The sequence below is a fragment of the Puma concolor genome, chromosome B2 (assembly GCF_028749965.1).
Source record: "Puma concolor isolate L17-30 chromosome B2, mPumCon1.1.hap2, whole genome shotgun sequence".
Taxonomy (NCBI): domain Eukaryota; kingdom Metazoa; phylum Chordata; class Mammalia; order Carnivora; family Felidae; genus Puma; species Puma concolor.
The window spans coordinates 39,596,235-39,611,903 of record NC_141671.1 but is presented as its reverse complement, the minus strand read 5'-3'; the positions used below and the strand labels follow the sequence as shown (position 1 = coordinate 39,611,903).

Here is a 15,669-nt window from a genome sequence, read left to right as displayed (position 1 = left end):
AAGTAAAGGAGTCTAATTCTTCCTTGATCCTCACATTTTTTGCAGAGTTCTGATGAGACTCTGCCTTCTGAGGAATCCTGCAAACAGGGTTAGGTTAGTTCAGCCTTGGCCAGTATCATTAGGGAAGCAGAGCTTGGGACTTTTCTGGGACTTTTCCTCTTGAGCTCTACAGCCCTCCATCTCCCCTGAGGTATGGAAAATGGAGATTTGTGCCAGGTATGAGAAAACAAGATACTCTTGCCTGAGCCCCTCCGCCTTTGGTTTGGGGTAGAAAACAAGATGGAGGGGGCTGAGACAAGAGTATCTGATTCCAGGGGTGGTCAACTGGGCTTTCTTCCCTACATCCAGACTTATCTGCAGAGTGGTGGGGGAGAAAGCCAAGTGGAGACATTTGAATACATACAGTCCACAGCAGGGCTAGAGAGGTTGTACAGCATCCCGCTGTTTCAAGTAAATTCTTTCAGATGGATTACCATGACTTCCATTCCTTTTTTTTAAGTTGATTTATTTATTTTGAGAGAGAGAGACAGGCAGAGACAGAATCCCAAGCAGACTCTGAACTACCAGCGTGGAGCCCTACTCAGGGCTCTACCTCACGAACCATGAGATCATGACCTGAGCCAAAATTAAGAGCTGGATGCTTAACCAACTGAGCCACCCAGATGCCCCATGCCTTCCATTCCTTACCCCAAAACTCAGATTTACACATCACTGCTTTCCCCAGTTTACAGCTTTTCCAACCTGAAGATGTAAGTTATTTATTTGGGATTTTTTTTCCAAGTTCTTATAGAGCTTATCAAGCAGAAAGGTTCTCAAATGAAACCTTCAGACCCCAGAACTGGTGTTCCCATCACACCATACCCTCCCCCCACCACACACACACTCACTCAGCCATTACAGTGATGCCCACCTGCTGCAGAAAATAGAAGTGAAGGCTGAGAAGGCAGCCAGAGGAAGAAAATATCCACACAGCAAGAGAACAACCAAGTCTGGGAGAGATACAGAAGGATATAGGGCTCTTGAGAGTTGCAGTATGAGTCTGGGAAGGGTGGCTCTTCCAGGAATGTTCCATGAGCATGAAGATCTCTCAGCCCTCCAGTCCCACCCTGGGTGGGATAGGGTCAGAGACCACGGTCCGCTATTGGCTAAGCAAAGGAAGGGGGGAGGTGAGAGGGATCAGGCAAGCACGAGTAAGGAAGAGGTGAGGGGCAGAAAGGAAAACTTGAGAGGACAAAGCTGTATAGGTCCAGCTCATCTCCCATCCACATCTAGAAGAGGGCACAGAGCAGAGGCCTGGGACGGGCCTCCACTTGGAGTGTCCCTGTAGGCCCACTCCCTAGTGAAGCCAGGAGGCAAGCAGGGGGCCCCCTGAATCTGAGGTCCTTTTCGGGATTTGAGCATTTGTGCTGTATATGTTTTGATGCTCTTTTTGTTCCCTGTGGGAAGGCAAAGACTCCTGACCCAATATAGGAACAGAGGCCCATTGGGACATCAAAGCTTAGTGAAGGAGGAAAGGGCTGGCTTCTCCATGAACACTAGAGGCTCTAAGGCATAGCCCCACCATCAAACCCACTTGTCTCTTCCGGGTCTTCATGAAGGGATAGACACCAAATGACTGGAGAATGGCTGAGGGTGATGAGCCCCTGGTCCTCCAGATTATTCCAGGGTAAATTTATTGAGGGGAGAGCTGTTGCACAGAAGAACAGAAGTGTTTCAGAAAGTTTTACAGAATCTGAGTTGGCCTTGAAGTAGCTAGGGAAGGGCAGACTCAGGACTCTCCTTTCTTGGTTGTGAGGCACCATAGATAGCAAAGTTCTTCGCAGAACACAAAGGACTGTGCAAGCAGGGAAGAGGGAACTCATCTTACTTGCCAAACAGAGGAATAAGCATCCATGTGCTATTTCTTATAATCCTCACCCATGACACACAGGTTGGATCACCCATTTTACCACCTAGAAAACTGAGACGCAGAGAGGATAAACAACATGCTGCAGGTCATAGAACTAGTTAGGGGAAGAGCTGGGTAATCAGTCAATCACTGGAGGTGCCCCAAAGTTACCTAATAACAGCAAAGGACATTAGAATCTCAGTGAATCATCTGGAAGGATGATGCGAGCCACAAGGGTTAAAAGAGGACATGTAACATTAAAAAACGGAAGACATGGAGAAATCTATTGGACAGATATTTAATGCCTTCTCTGTGTCTGTCCCAGTGCCTGTGTGATGAAAAGTAGAAGGCTGTCCTCAAAGTCCTTAAACATCCTGAGAAACTGAGGCCTATTGGCTTTTTTGTTCTTGCTTTCTCAAATGTGGGGGCTGGAGAGAGGAGTAAGCCAGCAGGCCCAATGGGGCAAGTGCACTGCATACCCTCTCCTTCAAGGGAGTGGAGTCTTTTTCAGTATTCTCATCTGTAAAATGGCCATGGCGTCTCTCTACCTCCAAGGATTTCTGTGTTTGTAAATCACAGAGCTCTATGTTGATACACAAATAACCCAGAGCATTTGAGAAATCACCAATTCATGATGATTAATGACATGGATCAATGATAACACTGTTATAAATTACAGAACACTAATGATTATGTGGGTATTAGGCCCAGAGTCTTGGGGCTGGAAAGATCAGAGGTCTCCAAGTAAGCCCTCCTCTGTTCATCAATATCCCTGCCATGTGGTTATTCTGATTACAAATGATTCCATACTTTTATAAGTCCTCCAAGGACAAGAACACATGAACTCATTCCCTGTGCTCCGATGAACTCAGTGCTTAATGATTATGGCTCTAGCTTTGTACAGACTCCACCATTCCCGCTCCTTAGGAGACCCCCGAGTCTTTAACTGAAGACAACTCCCAGAATATTCTGTGGTCATCACTGGAGTAGAAAAGCACAGAGAAAGGGCCCCAATGTGGGGAGTCTTAGGGATTGTTCCCTTGCCAGATCAGCTCTTGTCTCTGTGGCATGTGGGAAAACAAGACAGGAAGAGGGGGCAGGGCACTGGGTGACATCCGAAGCCCCAGCAAGTGAATGTTTTTTTTGCAACGACTTTCACTACCAACTGTGAGATCCAGCAAAGCTGCCCACCACCTGCCAGGTACACAACCCAGGCCACTGACAGGATGCCTGTACTCTTGGGTCCCCACTCTGAAGACAACCCCCTCCCACCAGTAATTTCTTATTAATTCTCCCATTACCCTTAATCAAGGACTAGGAGAATGAAGTTTCAAAACAGTAATGAAATCCCAGGACCTCAATATGAATCACTATTTAGCCCCTTCCACATCCTTCCTAATGGCCTGACATTCTGGCAGATAAATTTGTCCCTTTGGTTCTTGCCCTATTACCATGTAGAAGCTCAAAGAAAACCCTGCCGGGTGTCTAGCAAATCGACTGGTGTCAGGTCCCTCCCTGACATACTGAGGAGCATTCTTCAGAGGGAAAGGGGAAGAGCCAGGGATATCCCTCAAAATCCCACCCACCCCCAGCCTCCCCTCATTGCCCACGTGTCTGTGGCACAAGTACCATGCACCTGTTTGGATGGAAAGAAAAAAAAGGACCATCCAAATCTCCTGAACCCGCACACCAATCACGAGTCCTGACAGTCAAGGTCGTGAAGCCTTTATTAAATCTGTCTACCTGACCTGAGGTCTGCGGGGCTCAGTCACCTCTGCGTGACTGGCCAGGCCCCTTGACCCCACAGGCCTTCACGGAAGGGCGGTTTGAGGAACAAGATACTGCACAAAAGAGGGAGGATATACTCATGTGAAGAGCCAAGTTTCCATGTTGATGGTAAGTGGAAGAGCCTTTGGGTCTGAGCTGAGCTTTTTCACTTTTCCTTTTCACTGCTACAAACACCTACAGCGGGGTTCCTGCTCACGCCCAGCCCTCTCTCCTGAGGAATCCTGTGAGCCTTGACTTTGAAGGAACCTTAACCCCCGAGGGCTGTGTCTTCTCCTGCTGCCTGGACCAAGCTCAGATCTCCTCAGTGAAGGGAGAGTACTCAGTACCTTGAGGGGGAAACGGGTGTGGGCAATGCATGGACCAAGAAAAGAGCCCCAGGTCCTGCTCGCAGACCCTTTTCCAGATAGCTAACACTGGGGTGAAGGCTGGGAAGGCAGGAGCCTGGGAAGGTCCTGCTGGGATGGGACTCCTGGAAGGTGACTTTCTAGTGGCTAGATGACCGCGTGCACAAATAGCCTCCACACTCTTGGTTATGCTTGACTGATGATCGTGGGCAGTGTGACCAGTCCTGTGAAAGCAAAAGGAAATGAGAGGAAACTTGATACACAGAGAGGCGGCCAAGTTAAAACCACAAGCAGTGTGTGCCACACCTGTTTTCAAAAGACACTCCCATTCGCGTGGAGGTTCTGACTTAGGCGTTACTATAACGTCGCGTTTCAGGTGAGAGCAAATTTCGCAAAGGGTTCCCTGGTCCCCCCACCCCGCCCCCGCATCCCGAGCTTAGATGGGAGCCCCTGGCCCTTGCAGAGGAGGTCTCCTGACCTCAAGCTTCCACCCCTCACGCTGGGAAGGGAGGTGAGAAACGGAACATCCCTCAAAACCCGGGGGGAGCCAGCCTACGAGAGGAGAGGGGCGGCCGGGACACTCACCCTGGCGCCGGGGAACACGGGGCACGGGGCCGGGCGGGGCAGGGCGGCTCCGCTAGGCTAGTCCGGGTCCTCGGAGTCCTGCGCTCTTTCATGGCCTGCAGGCGGCGAGTCCTCCGGAAGGGAGAATGGAATCCTGCCACGGGAGACCAAACACAGAGGTAGAGGGAGAAAAGGGGGCGGAGTTGCGAGGGTGAGCCCGAGGCGAGGGGAGGGGCTCAGCCCTGCAGCGCGGGAGCCACGCCCTGAGGGGACAGAGCTGTGGCCCTGGGGACGCCAAGGCCGCAACTTCTGCAACCAACCTGAGGTAAGGGAGGGGGCGCCCAGTTCCCCACATCCTGGGTCTCGGGGTTTTTCCTGCATCCTTAAGGCAGTTCTGATCTTCCCTGGATAGGGAGAGTGCGTATAAGCCGGGTTGTCATCTAAGAAGTCAACTCAGAGCGGTTGCGGAGAAACTGAACCAGGGGCGGCCCGAAATTAACCGCCAACTGCCGGGCTCAAGCCGTTGGCCACGCCCACCGCCCCTCCCCCGCAGCCCTCCTCCAATCAGAGGCCAAGCTCCTCCCCCTGCCCGCTCCCGCTCCTCCCCCTGCCCGCTCCCGCTCCCCCGAAACTCCGCAACCTGCCAAAGGTCCTGGGTTTGGCAGTTTGCGGACCAGTGTAGGTGGGGGAGGGCCTGGAATCCGCGGAGCGCGGGGGCTGCCTAGGAGCCTTGGCCCTTGGAACAGGTGGTGGCAGGGTGGAAGGGGACGGAGCCCCTGGGCCTCCTGCTTTATATTTACCAGGCCGTGGAATCCCAGGATTTCTGTGCTTCATGAGTTCTTACTTCCCTTTTATCTTACCTCAGAGGAAAGCACCATCCAGAAGGTACTTGGCCTGAGGTCTCACAAGAGTTAGAGGCACAACTGCAATTCAGACCCTACTAAGGCCAATTTCTGACATTTTCCACCCAACCAAAGACCCTCTACTAGAGAGAAACGCTTGACCAGGCTCATCCAGCTCATGGGGCCTCAGAACCCTGAAGAAAGCTTTGCCATTGTCTCCTGCTTCCCCTGTCCCCTTCTGCAAGGCCTGGGGAACCAGGTTCTCACTCAGACCCGCAGAGGCTGGTTGGAGGGGAGCTCGTCTGTTAATATTTCCTGGGCACTTATTTTGAAAGACTCCCTCCTGGAAAGTTCAACATGCATCATCATACCTGAGCATCCCAGATTCCTTTGTAAAAAATTGACAGAATTCACATAAGGTTCACCATTTTAAAGTGTACAATTCAATGGCTTTTATTACATTCACACTGTTGTGCAACCATTACCACTATTGAATTCCAGAACATTTTGTCACTCCCCGCAAAAGAAGCCCCATAGAAGCCAAGCGGTCACTCCGTATTCTTTGCTTTAGCCTAGAGCAACACGTAAGCCGTTTTCTGTTTTGACGGATTTACCTCTTCTGGACACTTCGTGTGAACAGGATCACACAACATATGATCTTTTGTGTCTGGCTGTCTTTTACCTAGTATAGTGTTTTCAAGGTTTCTCCATGCTGTAGCATGTACTAGTACTTCATTCTTTTTAAGGCTAAAGAATACTCCCCTGCATGATTACACCTTATTTTGTTTATCCATTCCCGTCGATGGACTTTTGGGTTGTTTCCACTCTTTGATTTTCATGACTAACTCTGCTATAAACATTTGTGTACGCGTTTTTTTGTTTGAATGTATGTTTTCAGTTTCTTTGGATATATGCTTGGGAGTGGAATTGCTGGGTCATATGGCAATTCCGCATTTAACTTTTTTTGAGGGATTGCCAAAATGCTTTCCACAGTGGCTACACCATTTTACATTCCTACCAGCGATGCATGAAAGTTCAGGTTTCTCCTCATCAATGCTGGTTATTTTCATTAAAAAAAAAAAAGTTTATAGCCATCCTAATAGGTGTGAAGTGGTATTGCACGGTGGTTTTGATTTGCATTTCCTTTGTTGTTGTTTGTTTGTTGCATGGCTTTTCTGAGCTAGTTTTGTAGTTTGTATCCTATGACAGTTTGTCATGTGTGGCCACTAAAGTCTGTTCTGTTAGATTTATGGTCAGCTAGTGATTTCACAGAAATTTCCTTAAATACTTGGAACTAAAAAAAACAAAAAACCAAAAAAAAAAAAACAAAACCTCCCAGTCTTAGTGGATGGTGCGTGTGTGCATGTGTGTGTGCACATGTGTTGGGACATGTATTCAACACTCAGCTAGACAATTTACAACTGTATCTCAGCCTTTGCTTCCTGCTTGTGCAGAGCCTGAAGATTAGTCAGAGATAAGGGCTTAGGGCCTTCTCAGGTCTTTTCTGAGCCCTGGGTATTTGCATGGCTTTCTGGATTCCCAGAAATGTGTGGCAGCATTCCAAAATCCTTATTCTCATTCCCTAGCATTTCTCTTCCAGGCTTTTAAGTTAGACTATTATTTTCCCCAACCGTTATTCCCTGCCTGAGGAAGCAGCAGCTAACACATTTGACTTTAAGTATTTTTGACAAATTCTCCCTGGGTAGCTGCTTCAACCCTGGGATCATTCTGAGGTAGATGAAATAAAGTCAGCTGTTTGAGACAGTTCTTCCAGGAGTCACCAGACAGGTCAAAACAAAAACCACAACTGTTTGAGGATAAGGTCTCTTCTGTTCCCTCTGGTTCCAGGTATATACTGGGAATACCAACTGTTGCCTTCAGGTCACTACCAAGTTGGGGAGTGGGAGATGGTACCAGGTAGGTTAAAATATCTTATTTATCGAGGCTCATATGTGTTTTTCTTGAATAATCATTCCTGTGCATGCTGTATGACATTGATTAGATTCCCCACAAGGTTGATTCTCACAGTTTTTGCCAGATTATTCATTGCTTCTGTGGAGGAACAGATTTCTGGAGTTCCATACTCCACCATTTTTGCCGACATCACACTCCCTATATCCATTTTAGGTAACTACTCATTAGGAGCTAAGTTCCTGAGAAGTTTAGTAACTTGCCCATGTTGTATCCAGTAACACGAAGAAAAAGGATTTGGACACAGATCATCTGACTCTAGAGTCTGTTATATCCAATTGTAGCATTTGTCCACTCATTCAAGAATATTAATAATTCTACATCTACTAAGTGCTAGGTATAGTTCTAGAAATTCAAGATTACCTCATAGTACCAAATAGCAACTATTCAGGTCCCTGAGAACTTGTACTTTTATGGAGGGAAGGTCATGACAGACATTTAAAAGATATTTCATATTAGAACTTCAGAAGTGCTATGGAATAAAGAAATTGAGATATTTATTTTATATAAGGACTGTTATGGGAGTGGGGTGTATATAATTTTTTAACATTTATTTTGTCTTGGTTGCAAATTTTATAAAAAAGTTGCAATAGTAGTACATGAATTCCTATATATGCTAAAGCAGATCTATTCATGGTTAACATTTTGCTACATTTGCTTTACCTCTCTCTCATTTGATAGTAAGTTGTATTACATTGTGCCTGTTTACTCCTTCATAATTAATTATTTCCTAAGAATTAGGAAATTCTCTTATACAAGCATGGGGTAGTTATCAATTAGGAAAGTTAGCATCTATGCAATAGTATTATATAATCAACAACTTATATTATGTTATGTCCTCTCATTTGACTGATTATCACATACATTCTTTATCTGTGGTAATAGTCTTTGTTCTGAAATCTACTTAGTTTCATAGTGGTATAGGTACTCTGGCTTCCTTTTGATTAGTATTAGCACTGTTTATCTTTCCCCATTTCTTTACCTTTTTAAAATTTTTTAAATGTTTATTTATTCAGAGAGATAGATAGAGAGCAAGTGAGGGAGGGGCAGAGAGATCCAGAGACAGAGAATCCCAAGGTGGCTCCACACTGTCAGTGCAGAGCCTGACACAGGGCTTGAAACTGCAAGCCACGAGACCATGACCCAAGTGGAAACCAAGAGTCAGACATTTTAACCGACTGAGCCACCCAGATGCCCCTTCCCATTTCTTTGCCTCAACTTATCTGTATCTTTATATTTAAAGCAAGTTTTGTGTAGGCAGCAGTAGTGGGGATTTCTTTTTTATGCATTTGAGCAATCTCTGCCTTTTTATTGGAGTGTTTAAACCATTTACATGTAATGAGTTATTGATATGGTTAGGTGTAAGTATATCATCTTGCGGTTTGATTTCTATCTGTTCCATGTCTGTGATTTTTATTTTCCTCTTTATCTTGCTTTATTTTAAAGTATTTGAACATTTTACTCCATTTTCTTTTTTGTTGGCTTACTATCTACAATTCTTTGTTTTTGCCATTTTAGTGGTTGTTTTAGGATTTATAGTACACATCATTAACTTGTTACAATTTACTTTCAAGTGATTCTATACTACATCATATATATTATAGGAATCAACTTCTCCATAGTGTATTTTCATTTATCTCCTAGTAGCCTTTATGCTATCTATGCCATACAGTTCACTTTTACATATATTATAAACTCCACACTACAATGTTTTCTCTTAAATGTAACTAACTTTAAAGGGATTTAAATAATAAAATAAAATCCTACATATTTATCCATAAAGCTACCATTTTCAGTGCTGTTTATTTCTTTGTGAAATTTTATATTTCCATCTGGTATAATTTTCCTCTGCCTAAAGGATTTCTTTTAACAAATCTTGTAATGGGGTTCTACAGGCATGAATTCTTTCAACCTCTGCATGCCTAAAAATCATATTTATTTGCATTCGTTTTTGAAAGATGCTTTCACTGGGAATTGAATACTAGGTTGACAGTTTACTTCTTTTAGTACTTTCAAGATGTTTCACAGTCTTCTTACTTGCATTGTTTCTCACTAGAAATCTTCTAGCACACTTGTCTTTTTTTCTTCTTCATGTAAGGTGTATTTTTCTCCGGTTGCTTTTAAGGGTTTCTCTATCACTGGTTTGAGTAATTTTATTATGATTTGGCTTAGAGTGGTTTTCTTCGTGTTTCTTGTGCTTAGAGTTTGTTAACCATCTTGAGTATGTGAGTTAGTTTTTATCATGTTTTGAGTATTTTAAGCTAATATTTCTTCAGATTTTTTTTTTTTTGAATGTCCCTTTTCTATCCTTTCCTTTGGGGATTCCAATTATAGATATAGTAGGCAGCGTGAAGTTGTACTACTGTTCACTGATACTCTTTTCATTTTCTTTTTTATTATGATTTTTTTCTGTGTATTTCATTTTAGATTGTTTCCATTGCTGTCTTAAATTCACTAATCTTTTCTTCTTTAGTGTCTGATCTGTTGTTAATCCTATCCAGTGTGACTTTCACATCAAGCATTGTAGTTTTCCTCTCTAGCTGTTCAATTTGGGTCTTTTTTTTTTTTTTTTTTTTGACATCTTGTGTCTCTCTACTAACTTTTTGAACATATGGATTACAGTTATAATAACTATCTTAATGTCTTTGTCTGCTACCTCTAACAATGTGCCCAGTTATGGCTTGTTTTAATTAATTGACTTTCCTCCTCATTATAGGTTGTATTTTCCTGCTTTTCTACAGGCCAGGTAATTTTTTATTGGACATTATGAATTTTAATTTGTTTTTGTATTCCTATAACTATTCCTGAACTTTGTTTTCAGATGGAGTTAAGTTATGTGGAAAGAGTTCAGTCCTTTCAGGTTTTGCATTAAAGATTTGTCAGATAAAGCCAATGCATTGTTCAGTCTAGGGCTAATTATCCCCCACCTTTGAGGCAAGATCCTTCTGAGTACCCTATACAATTCTACATGAATTATGAAGCTTTCTAGTTCAGCGGCTTGGAGCAGACACTACTCTTGGTCCTGTGACAGTACCTGGAGGTGTTTCTGCTTATCCTTTTAAAAGGTTCTTTCTGTGGTTTGGGTAGTGCTATGATCTGAATGTTTGTTTCCTCTCAAAATGCATATGTTAAAATCCTAGCCCCCAAAGATGATGGATTAGTAGGTGGGGCCTTTGGGGAGTACTTAAGTCATGAGCATGGAACTCTCATCATGGGATTGGTGCCTTATAAAAGAAGAGAGCTGCCTGGCCCCTTCCAGCATGTGAGGACTACACAGTGAGAAGTGGACCACCAGAAAAGGGCCTCACCCAACCATGCCAGCATCTGGGTCCTAGACTTCCAGCCCCCAGAACTGTGAGAAATAAATTTCTGTTGTTTATAAGCTGCCCAGTAATGGTATTTTGTTATAGCAGCCTGAATGGACTGAGACAGGTAGTTTCCTCACACAAGTGTGCTGATGAGCATTCTGTTGAATACGTGAGAGGGACCCTCTGCAGCTCTCCTCTCTCTTGGACTCTGTCCTGTGAGCTGCAGCTCCCTTGATCTCCTCAGACTCTCAGCTTCTTCAGTCAGGCAGGCAGTCCACTGGGTTCCCTGAGCTGGGCCTGGAACTCTCTCCAGGCACTCAACTGATAAAATTGTAGAATTAATCTCCTTTGTTTCTAAGTCTTCAGGATCTTTGACCTTCATGGTTTGATGTCTTGTATGTTTCAAATATTTTGTTCAGACTTTATGTTATTGTTTTAGGAGGGAGAATGAAGTCAGTCCCTTTTTCTCCATCTTTGGAAGGGCTTTTAATTTTTTTAATTTTTTTAAGTTTATTTATTAATTTTGAGAGGGGAGGGGCAGAGAGAGGGGGAGAGAGAGAGAGAGAGAATCCTATGCAAGCTCTGTGCTGTCAACACAGAGCTCAACGTGGGGCTCAATCTCACAAACTCTGAGATCATGACCTGAGCCAAAATCAAGAGTCAGATGCTTAACTATCTGAGCCATGCAGGCACCCCTGGAAGGGCTTTTTAAATTTTTGCTTTTTATTTCTGCTTTTACTGCATTGTAATCAGAGAGTTCTGTTTGTAATATTTCTAATGTGGAACCTACTTATGTTTCCTTTGTGATATAACATATGATCAATTTCAATGAATATTTCATGTCTGCTTGAGAAGAAAGTATATTCTTTATTAAAGGGTACAGCATTTAATACATATTTATGGAATCTAATTTAACATTAATGTTGGTTAAGTCTTCTCTATTTAGACTTATTTTTTGTTCACATGCCCTTCTTGTCCTGAGAGTGGTGTGTAAAACTGTCTTATCATTATTATTTTTATCTATTTCTCCTTGCATTGCTGTCATTTCTATTTCATTGATAAGTGGTTTCTGTGTAATCTGGTACATAGATATTAATAGCTGATATATTTTATTGTAGATTGTGGGTTTTTGCCTTCTAATATGTTTTTATTTGTCTTGTTTGATGCTTTCTGGTCTAAATTCTGCATTGTCTAATAGTAAGCTTACTACTATTCTTTAAAGTTGTTCTATTTAAATAGCATAACTTTTCCTATCCTCTTTTATTCTTTAGCCTTTGAATCACTTTGTTTTAAATGTCTCTATCCTATATAGAAGAGACTGGAATTTTGCTTTGTAAAATATTTTGAAAATCTATTTCTTTTACTAGGCAAGTTAAATATCCTTCACATTTATTTATTTATTTATTTATTTTTAAATGTTTATCTATTTTGAGCGAGAGGGAGGAAGGGGAAGAGAGAGAAAGGGAGAGAGAATCCCAAGCAGGCTCCATGCTATCAGCTTTCCATGCTATCAATTTCATGAACTGGGAGATGACCTGAGCCGAAACCAAGAGTCAGACTCTTAACCAACTGAGCCACCCTGGTGCCCCTCTCCTTCATATTTATTGACATGACTAATATATTGGTGTCAATTTTATGTTATGCTTACTTTGCTTTTTTCTCTATATGTCCCCTTTGCTTTTTTTAAAATAAAAATTGTTTTGATATTTACAAAAGTGTACATTTTTGCTCTACTAGTTACCTTTGATTGAGATCTTTTAACATACTCTTATTTAACTTTTATCTCAACTATAAATTATCTGCCTAGATTGTGAATTCTAAATGGTGTCATTTGATTCCTACCTGTTCCTCTTTCTGTCTTCTTTCTTCGCTCGAATTTTAAGTTACATGCTTTCTACTTGGTCAGAACCTATGATATTTACAAATTATTTTCCACCTTTGTCCCCGATCCTTGTTTAACTATTAGATCTACATGCTCTAAATATACTTTAAATACACTACACACTCACCATCATTCTCTTTTCCCCCCACTCCCCAGTCATGTCTTGAGCAGACAGAATTCCTCGTCTAGCAGGTTATCTTAAAAGGGCTCATGTGTACAGGATTCTCTCACTCTTTGCATATATAATTTTTCAATAGCCTTGATAATTGAATGATAGCTATATTGCATATAAAGTCCTTGGCTTACAACTCATCTCCTTTCTGTTGGTTATCTGAATATAAAGCTCCATTCTTGCTTTGCTTTACAGGTTGCTCTCAAATATCCTGATGCCAATAGAATTTTCATACTTTTAGAGGTATTATGACTATTGTGTCTGGAGGCCTTGAGTATTGCTTCTTTTTCTTTATAGTCTAATTACTGTATAGGCTATATTTCTGAGTTGATCATTCTCAACTTGCCCAGGCATGTGGTTGACCTTTACATAAATTTAAGTTTTCTTCTATTTCCATAAAGTGTTCTTGAATTCTGTTTTTAAAATATTAGTTCTATTCCATTGTTCCCTCGGATTTTTAGGGATACCCCTGTTCCTGAACATGTGAGAAGGGGTGGGATATAGTAGAAAAGCGGAGGGGCTGGTTTGAGACGGGAGTGCAGATAATTTGTTTACTCCCAACGGGCAGGAAAGCAGAGGGTGTGGACATGGATGCTGACAGGTGGCGTCTAAGGAAGCACACTTCTAATTGCTTTGTTTTTCTCAGTGGTAAGGAAGCAAGATTGAAGCTAACTCTCTAATTTTCCCCACCTGGAAAGAAGAATGGAGATGAATGTGTTTGCCAAATTTACATCTGTGGTCTGAATGCGAATCCTTTGCCAAAATTTGTGAACTATGTTCCAGAAGGAGTTCTGCCCGGTAGAACACCCAGAGCTTCTTCCTCCTGGGATTTGCTCATGTCCAGAGGGACAGAAAACGGCACTGATGGAGAATATGAATGGAGGGAGAGGCCAGACACATCTCTGATGGGAATCTGGAGGATTGTCTGTGGGAGGTGTGAAGACCTCCTCCATACTGCTTCTGGAGCAGTGAGAGAAAGACATAGGGACATTGACTTTGAGTGAGTATAAGAAAGAAATTTAAGGGACTGGGTAAGGCTGTTGTGTGAGGCAGTGAATCCTCTCTCCCAGGGAGTATTCCTTAAGTGGCTGAACATCATGATGTCAAGGATGTTGGCTTGGAGATTCCTAGTCAGCAGGGTGATTGCCAAATGGTCTCCACAGCAACTCCAACTTGACTATTCACTGTCTCTCTCTATCAAAACCCTCTTGGTCCACTCTACCTTCAACAAATATTCAGAATGCAACCATTTGTAACTTCCTCCATCTGATTCCCCTGGACCAATACATGGTTTTCTCTCTCCTGAATTATTTCAACGGCCTTCTAGATGCTTTCTCTGCTTCCTTCTTGGCCCCCACTCTATTCTCAAAACAGCAGTCAGACCTATCCTGTTAAATTGTAAGTCAGATAATGTCACTCCTCTGTGTGAAATTCCACATCGCCCAAAGTCCTAACAATCGTGTTCACGGTCACATGTGATCTTTCCACGCTCTACCCCCCACCCCAGCCAACCTCTGATCTCAACTTCAACTGCACTCTTCCTTGCCCTGTATTCCCTGCTCACTTACACGGGCCTCCGGCTGTTCCTCAGACACGCCAGACATGCTGTCTTTGCCCTCAAAGGGCCTTGGCAATTTCTTCTTCCTGGAATACTTCTGCCTCTGATACTGAGAGAGCTCACTTTTTTTCTGCTTTCTCCTTAGATTTCATTACCTATTCAAAGAGGCTCTGCCTGTCCACACTTTATAAAAAGGCACTTTTCATCTTTTGGTGTTCCTTTATTTTGCACAATAGTATTTATCGCCTACATATTATATATTTAATTATTTGTTTATATTCTGACTGCCTCGTCTGGCAGTGGCTTTGTCTGTTTCTCACTGCTGAATTCTCAGCGTCTAGAAGGGGCCCAGCACAGACAGAACCGGTGCTCAAGAAATATTTGTTAAGAGAATGAATAAGTGAATAGATGTGATTGTGTTTTCATGAGGAGATGGGATAATGTGACAATCAGCCAGGACTTGTCTCCTTCCTCTTGGAGGCAGGAGAAGGACCAAGGCTTTTAAAACTTGATAATGCTTTCAAATCTTATTGTGTTCCAGTTCCAGGTAAGAGGAAATAAACACATGGCCGCCTCTCTCCCTTACCGAGTATACAACCTAGACAGTACACAGTGCAGCTACCTGAAGTCTCCAAACAGTAAGTACCGGCAAGTGGATTAGGGGGGTAGGGGAAACCAGGAGTCTAACCACCACCAGACTGGTGGTGGGTGGGGCATATGTTGTACTTGGGTCTCTGCTGAGCAGAACTTAGTGTAGCCTGAAGCCTGAAGTCAGGTGCTTGGTGCAGAGTTGCAGAAGAAACCCTGTGCTTCTGGCTACAGCAGCAGAATAGGGAACTCCTTTATGTATCTATCTATTTATTTATTTAATGTTTATTTATTTTTGAGAGAGAGAGAAAGAGAGTGAGAGAGAGAGCACAAGCTGGGGAGGGGCAGAGAGAGAGGGAGACAGAGAATCTGAAGCAGGCTCCAGGCTCTGAGCTGTCAGCACAGAGCCTGATGCAGGGCTCAAACTCGTGAACCACAAGATCATCTCCTGAGCTGAAGTCGGACCCTTAACCAACCGAGCTATCCAGGTGCCCCAAAGGGAACTCCTATAAATCAGAGCATGCGTGGGGGTGAGGATCCCTGCTTTTTTCCTCTTGTTTTTCTCCACTCTGGTGTCCCAGCCATCAGGAGTCCGTGGCTGGAGTGACAGTGGTGACAAACATGGCTGTCAACGTAAAAAGGCAGGGGCTAGGACTCTGAGGAAGGGAAGCTTATATTCTGGACTCAGGGCGCTCTTTCTTCCTGCTTTGGGGTCGTATCCCACCAGTACCTCAGGACTCTTGCTATCTGTCACTCTTCCCTGT

At 43.3% G+C, this 15,669-nt stretch overlaps 2 long non-coding RNA genes across 2 annotated transcripts; one reads left to right on the top strand and one right to left on the bottom strand.

Annotated features, from left to right (window-relative positions):
- Nucleotides 1-3,597: 3,597 nt before the first annotated feature.
- Nucleotides 3,598-5,093, bottom strand: LOC147580934 (uncharacterized). Its single transcript, XR_015251220.1, has 3 exons — nt 4,905-5,093; nt 4,606-4,738; nt 3,598-4,244 (listed from the first exon to the last, which is right to left on the bottom strand). It is a non-coding gene; the product is annotated as an uncharacterized LOC147580934 (long non-coding RNA).
- LOC147580933 (uncharacterized) lies at nt 4,735-15,023 on the top strand. Its single transcript, XR_015251221.1, has 3 exons — nt 4,735-4,909; nt 7,275-7,343; nt 14,859-15,023. It is a non-coding gene; the product is annotated as an uncharacterized LOC147580933 (long non-coding RNA).
- The last annotated feature ends 646 nt before the right edge of the window (nt 15,024-15,669 follow it).